At 31.1% G+C, this 6,164-nt stretch overlaps 1 long non-coding RNA gene across 3 annotated transcripts; it reads left to right on the top strand.

Moving 5' to 3' along the window:
- Positions 1–954: 954 nt before the first annotated feature.
- LOC143243220 (uncharacterized) lies at positions 955–5,934 on the top strand. 3 transcript variants are annotated; one of them, XR_013024224.1, is made up of 2 exons: positions 955–1,183; positions 5,020–5,934. It is a non-coding gene; the product is annotated as an uncharacterized LOC143243220 (long non-coding RNA). The 3 variants fall into 3 exon arrangements; XR_013024222.1 differs by lacking the exon at positions 955–1,183 and adding an exon at positions 1,196–1,467 and having other exon boundaries at positions 5,724–5,934; XR_013024223.1 differs by lacking the exon at positions 955–1,183 and adding an exon at positions 1,196–1,467.
- Positions 5,935–6,164: the final 230 nt, after the last annotated feature.

Genomic DNA, 6,164 nt, shown 5'->3' with positions numbered 1-6,164 from the left:
CATATACTGATCCATCTAATCAGGACTCCAGTAATGGGTGATATTGTCCAACTCCAAGGTGCAGATGTTGATATTGACAGCCATAATATACTCTTGGAAGATGTATCACATTCCATTAATTTCGCACAAAGCTATTCGAGGGCTATCTGTGCTAGCCGTCCCTAATTTAGCAGTGTAAGACTAGAGGGAAGGCAGCTAGTCATCACCACCCACAGTCAACTCTTGGGCTACTCTTTTACCAACGAATAATGGGATTGAGCGTAACTTATAACGCTCCCACGGCTGAAAGGGCGAGCATGTTTGGCGCGACGTGAATGCGAACCCGCGACCCTCAGATTACGAGTCGCACGCCTTAACACGCCGGACTGTTCTTCGTCAAAAGGCCTTCAATCTCACTTGAGTTATCGGTTTTTTATTTTGTAACAGATTTACTATTGCACATTTAGTGTTGTACCTTCGCTTCTTCCAGTGTAATTTTATATTTTCTTATGACGTTTACTGTGGGCTGTTTAATTCACAAGTTCTGCCTGTTCTCGAAATTAATAGAAGATTCTCGATTGAAAGAATCAACAAAGTAAAAGGTGTGTATGTAATGCTAGCGATTGACAATATTGACAACCACTTTATTCGTTGGTTCAAGAGTAGCCCAATAGTTGGCGGTGGGTGGTGATGACTAGCTGCCTTCCCTCTAGTCTTACACTCCTAAATTAGGGACGGCTAGGTGCAGTGGGCTAACAACCTACTCACTTAAAAAAAAAAATTTGTTTCGGAAACCGCAGTGATTACGGCCCTATGTTCCTTAAGGAATTGAGTGGCAGATGACGATGATGAATGTTTCGCTCACTTTTCCATAATAATTTATAAAACTGTACATAAATAAAATTACAGCTTTTGAAAACTACCTTCCCTTCTAATCTATTTCGTGGTTATTTAAAACAGTTTTTTGTCAAAAGATATCAAATTTTAATTTATTCATTTGCTTGTTAGTATTTTTCTGAAATCACAAACATGGCTCTAATTTATTTCAGAAACCTTCATTAAGACTCATTTCTTCCCAAAAGAGTGTATTTATGGTACATTGCTAGATATGAATACACAATCGATGTTCAAATGTTATTTTCTCAGTGGCTAAGTGGAAAGTATGAGGGCTCATAACTTTCAAAATCGGATTTTGATACTCGTGGTAGGTAGAACGCAGATAGCCTGTTGTGTTGTTTTGTACCTACCAACCAACCAACCAACCAAACAATGAAGATTTATTTTATTTTTCATAATGTATATTTAATGCTTATTTATAAATTTATAATTAAAAATATGTAAATATAACGTCATACAAAATCTAACCACTATGTAACGCAAAGGTCTTTTATAGACCATAGTTCATTGATTAATACCGAAAAATAAGGATTTTCAATAGGAAATATACAGCTTTCGGGTATCACAATTTAGATACCTTTAGTGCAAATGGTGAGTTTAAATGTTTTATTTTCTGGTTGCCAAACTTTCTTGGTCGTTTAGAATGTCTTTTTTTTTTTTTTTTGCAAAAGACAAAATTTAATATGCCGAGTGATGTAGCCAACTCAACAATGTAATTCAGGACCAGGTTACTCATACTCTTAGAAAGAGAATTTATATTTTTTGCTGTACTTTGTTGGCCCTAGTGTGATGCATGTAGAAATAAACATAACCTCGACCATTAAAGCATAAACATCAGCATAAAGATACGTTTGTAATCAAATGGACAGTTGATCCGAAATAGAATCATAAGGGGACCAACAAAACAAAAACGAAGTTAGATGTCAGAATAGAACTTTTTAGAAGTTAGTTTTCCCAATACCATATTCTTCTATGTTGTATGGTCTTACTGTCTCTCTCAGTACCATAGTGAACCATGTAATACTAACATTAAAGCTGAGTAAGAAGCCATATTATCGACAAGTTTTATTGTTGCATTAGAAACATGTTAAATCTTCTGGAATTAGACTGCAGTCTGAAGCACTAGACACAATACATGACGTTTTGGAAGAGTGTGGGATCTCTTGGTCCATCCTGGCTCTTACATCCTCTAATTTAAACTATAAATGTTAATGAATAAATTTTTAGAAGTCTTAAAGCCAACACTTATTCATATACTTATCAAGCTTTCTGTTAAACTTGTTTAAATTTTCTGCTCTATAACATCCAAAGAAAACCCACTTCAAAGGCCAACTATCTTGTAAGAAAATTTAAGTTATCTTAGCTGAAGGTGACTTCTACTCTGCCAGTATCCACTAAGTAACTTGAAACCAGGATTGGAAAGGCTAACTCCAGTTTACTGATGGTGGTTTTTGTACTTATCTGTTAGTCTTCCTAGTGAGTTATGATTATTACAGTCATGCTACAGAAAGTCCTTTACAACTTTGAATCACTGCAGTTTTGACATTGTAGACTAGATGTAAACATTGGTCTAATGCTATTTGTTTTTGTTTTTTTTAACTTTGTTTTGTTTTACCTTGATTTCCTTTAATGAATTTTACTAAATTTACTTTTACCTTTTTACTGGATGTTTGGCACAGATAACCTGGCTGCTTTGTGCCATAAAACATTAAATCAACCAATCAACCAACCTGCCAGTGTTTATACTAAACTCCTTTTGCCCTACTTTTCTCACTGTTAAGTATGAATAAAGATGATGCATCAACATTATCAATTCCCTTTACAATCTTTAACACCTCAATCATATCACACCCCTCCTCCAATTCTTTTTCCAAGAGAAAGCAGTACAAGAGTTTTCAGCCACTCCTCATATGACAACTCCTCCATCTCTTTTGTACTTTAATTATTAAAAAAGTCTTTAACACTATATTTGAAGGAAATTTTTGTCACACATCATCTTTGTTTAACCATATTTCAGTTATTACCATAATATCAAAATCTTTCATTCCTACTAATGCTCTAAAGTTATTTATTTTATATCTTTTTTTTTTCTGTTATTATGATTGTAAGAAATAAGTCTACCCTTCTAATTACTTCTATACTAATTTCCTCAACTAAACTTTTCTCTGCCTCTTATTTATTTTTCATTAGTTTATCGTGGGCCTCACCACTATCTAGTCATGTTGTGTATGTCACGAGTAACAATAAATATGAATTTAATGAATTTTAGTATTTAGGTGAGACTTTCCAGATTTTGAAACAGAGTAACCAAAGAGCAAATAAACATGTGGCTTCTATCACCATTTTAACTTCACTGCATACTTGTGAAGATTTTAACATTCAACTCATAGTCAGAAACTACATACGTCAAAGTTTTAGGATTCTTCTACAGTAGATGTCTGTGATTTGTTAGTGATAAATTTGAAAATAACATGCAGCAAGCAATCCAGTTATTTTAAAATTATATATTTAAAACAAGTTAAATGTACCTACAAGAATTCTCTAGACTATGATGTCTACAGTGGTATATTAAATGTGACAGTTCTCTTCATGTTAAAAGTCCACTTAGGCTGATTAAATTATTTTAGAATCTATTTCACAAGCTGAACTAACTTAGAATACCATGTTACAAGTTATTCTCTATATTTCTATCAAACTGTTAAATTCATTTTTAAATATCAACCAGTTTCAAAATGAGTATTGTGATAGATTTTTTAATGGTACAGTATGATAATAAAATGAATTAAATATGTTAAAATAATTCACCCAGAAAGTTCAAAGAATACAGGTATTTCATTCAAAGTTAAATACTTATTTTAGTGTTGGCCTTTTGTATACTTTGTATTGTACCTCAGTGTTATTACTATATCCTACTTGAGTTAGAGTAATGAAGTTTTATTAAATCTGTACCAGATCAGGTTAGAAAAACTACTTTCTTTCCCAAGAAATATTTAAGATACAGATATAATACAGACCCATAATGAAGCAACAGTTCCATTACTTAGTAAATTTATCTAAAACCCATATTGAGTTACATTGTCCTTTATGAGCAGAAATATATCAAACAGCTTTACAACTTTCAACAAGAAACATATTGAAACATGTTTAGAATCAGAAAGAATAATCAGGTTTGTTATTCTTCTGAGAACAAAAATATAAGAGAGTGTTACTTAGGAAATATGACTGGTTAATTGGTGTTCATTAATTTTAGCTAAAAAGAGCCCCACAAAACATTTGCAATAAAATTAATATAATTATTGTAACAGTACTTCTTTAAATACTAGAGTAATACAAAAGAACTCCTATCACACACACCAAAATTCTAAGTCCATTTGTCTTAGGCCTGACATTTGTTAATCATTTATTTTGCATACATCCTTTCTGCTATAAAGAAATAAATTATCACTGTAATTTATGTATATTTTTTGGTTTAATTGAGTTAGGGCTGAACTTTACCATACTCAAAACAATAAATAAACTTACCATGTTGTATGACTTATTAATGTTAGACCTTTTTAACACTTTGATAAGCTTTTAATATGTATTACTTCAAAATGTTGACTGAAGTATATTTCCACCTGCCTTTTGTTTATATCTTTTAAAATGAAGTGCACATAAAGTTTCAGAACAGTATTATTATAAGATAATTTAATGTTACTTAATACATTTTGTTAGAATATTTGTTTTATGTGGAAATAAATGCAAGTTAAACATCTGTGCAATGTGGCTAATTGTATTTCTATTTGTTGTATTAAGATGTGTCTCATTTTAACATTTAGAAATTTATATTAGTAATAGTTTTTTTTTTAACTGTAATGTTAGTGCAACTTATAGCAGTTTAAATATATTATAAGAATTTTTATATTGTATTCAAACTCAGGTTTTTTATAGTTGAAAGTGATTGATAATTTGTTTCATTCTCAGAATTACACTTTCATGTAGTTGTAAAGTTATATACTTTAATATTAGTAAGACAGTAGTAAATTGCTTTTGGCAATGTTTTGAATAATATTTTAGTTGGTATTTCTCAAGTTAAATTGATTTTGTTTGTGTTCTAGATGGAATTAACTAGTGTATTGATATTTTCAAATACATATTTCACAGATGAGAATGAGTTTTCAATGTTGTAGTGTGGTTAGAAGATGAAGAAATAAGGTTTTATTAGATTGAAGACAGAAAAGAGTCAAGAAATATTAAATCATTCAAACTGGGAAAGTGTGCCTAAACAAGTGTGTACATGTTTGTATGTATATTAATTGATAGGTACTTATATCTTTAATTTTAGGAACTGCTCTGGTAATTTGTTTTCTAGCAAGTAATATTGAGATGCTATTTCAAAGACATGTTTTTCTGTTGAAGGTTGTGGAATAAATGAACTTATTAAGTAAATCCTAAAATCATTAATAGATTACTCTCTGTTTTATAAATACAATTTTTAAGCTATTTTTGCATCTTGAATTTGTTGACTACAAAATCACATAAAGCTTTAAACAGAAACACTGTCAGTGATGCAATTATTTTCTTTTTTTACTGTTTAGGTTTCCTGTGTAGATTACACTACATATATGAAAACTGTGAGGTCATTCAATAAGTAATATCATTTTTAACACTAAGATTTAAAAGGAAGAAAAATAACTCAAATAACAACTTTAATCAATTACATATTTTTCATCTCTTCTCAATAACAGTCTGGAAATGTATCAAAATATTTTCAATATCACACTTATAAAAATCAAGTTGTTTTGAAATATAAAAGGTACAAGAGTTACTTTTTAACAAATCATAGAAGTAAACTGTTTTTCATTCAGATGACGTGTCAAGTTTTTGAAAATATCATAATCTGAAGGAGCAAGATCAGGAGAATAAGGAGAACGGAGAAGTTTCTTCCAGCTAAGCTGTTCAATTTTTTTAAAAGTGACCCTAGCGATGTTAGGATGTGCATTGTTATGGTGGAAAACAACTCCTTTCTGATTTACCAAAGCAGGTATCTTTTTATTTATTTTTTAGTGCAGCATTCAGTTAATCCAGTTTCTGCCAGTGTCTCTCAGCAGTTATTGTGTGATCTGTTTGTAACAACTCAAAGAGTATTACACCACCTGAAGTACAGGTTCACTTTTGACTGTAGTGTAGCTGGTTCTACTGCATTAACCCACTGTTGGCAGTGCATGACATTTTGATAGAGTATCCATTTCTTATCTCCAGTCACTAAATAGGTGGTTCAAAAAATGAAGCTTGAAGTTCATTGAAGT

Source organism: Tachypleus tridentatus, unplaced genomic scaffold, assembly GCF_004210375.1.
Source record: "Tachypleus tridentatus isolate NWPU-2018 unplaced genomic scaffold, ASM421037v1 Hic_cluster_2, whole genome shotgun sequence".
In the NCBI taxonomy this organism is placed as follows: Eukaryota; Metazoa; Arthropoda; class Merostomata; order Xiphosura; family Limulidae; genus Tachypleus; species Tachypleus tridentatus.
This window is presented reverse-complemented; position numbering and strand designations above follow the sequence as displayed.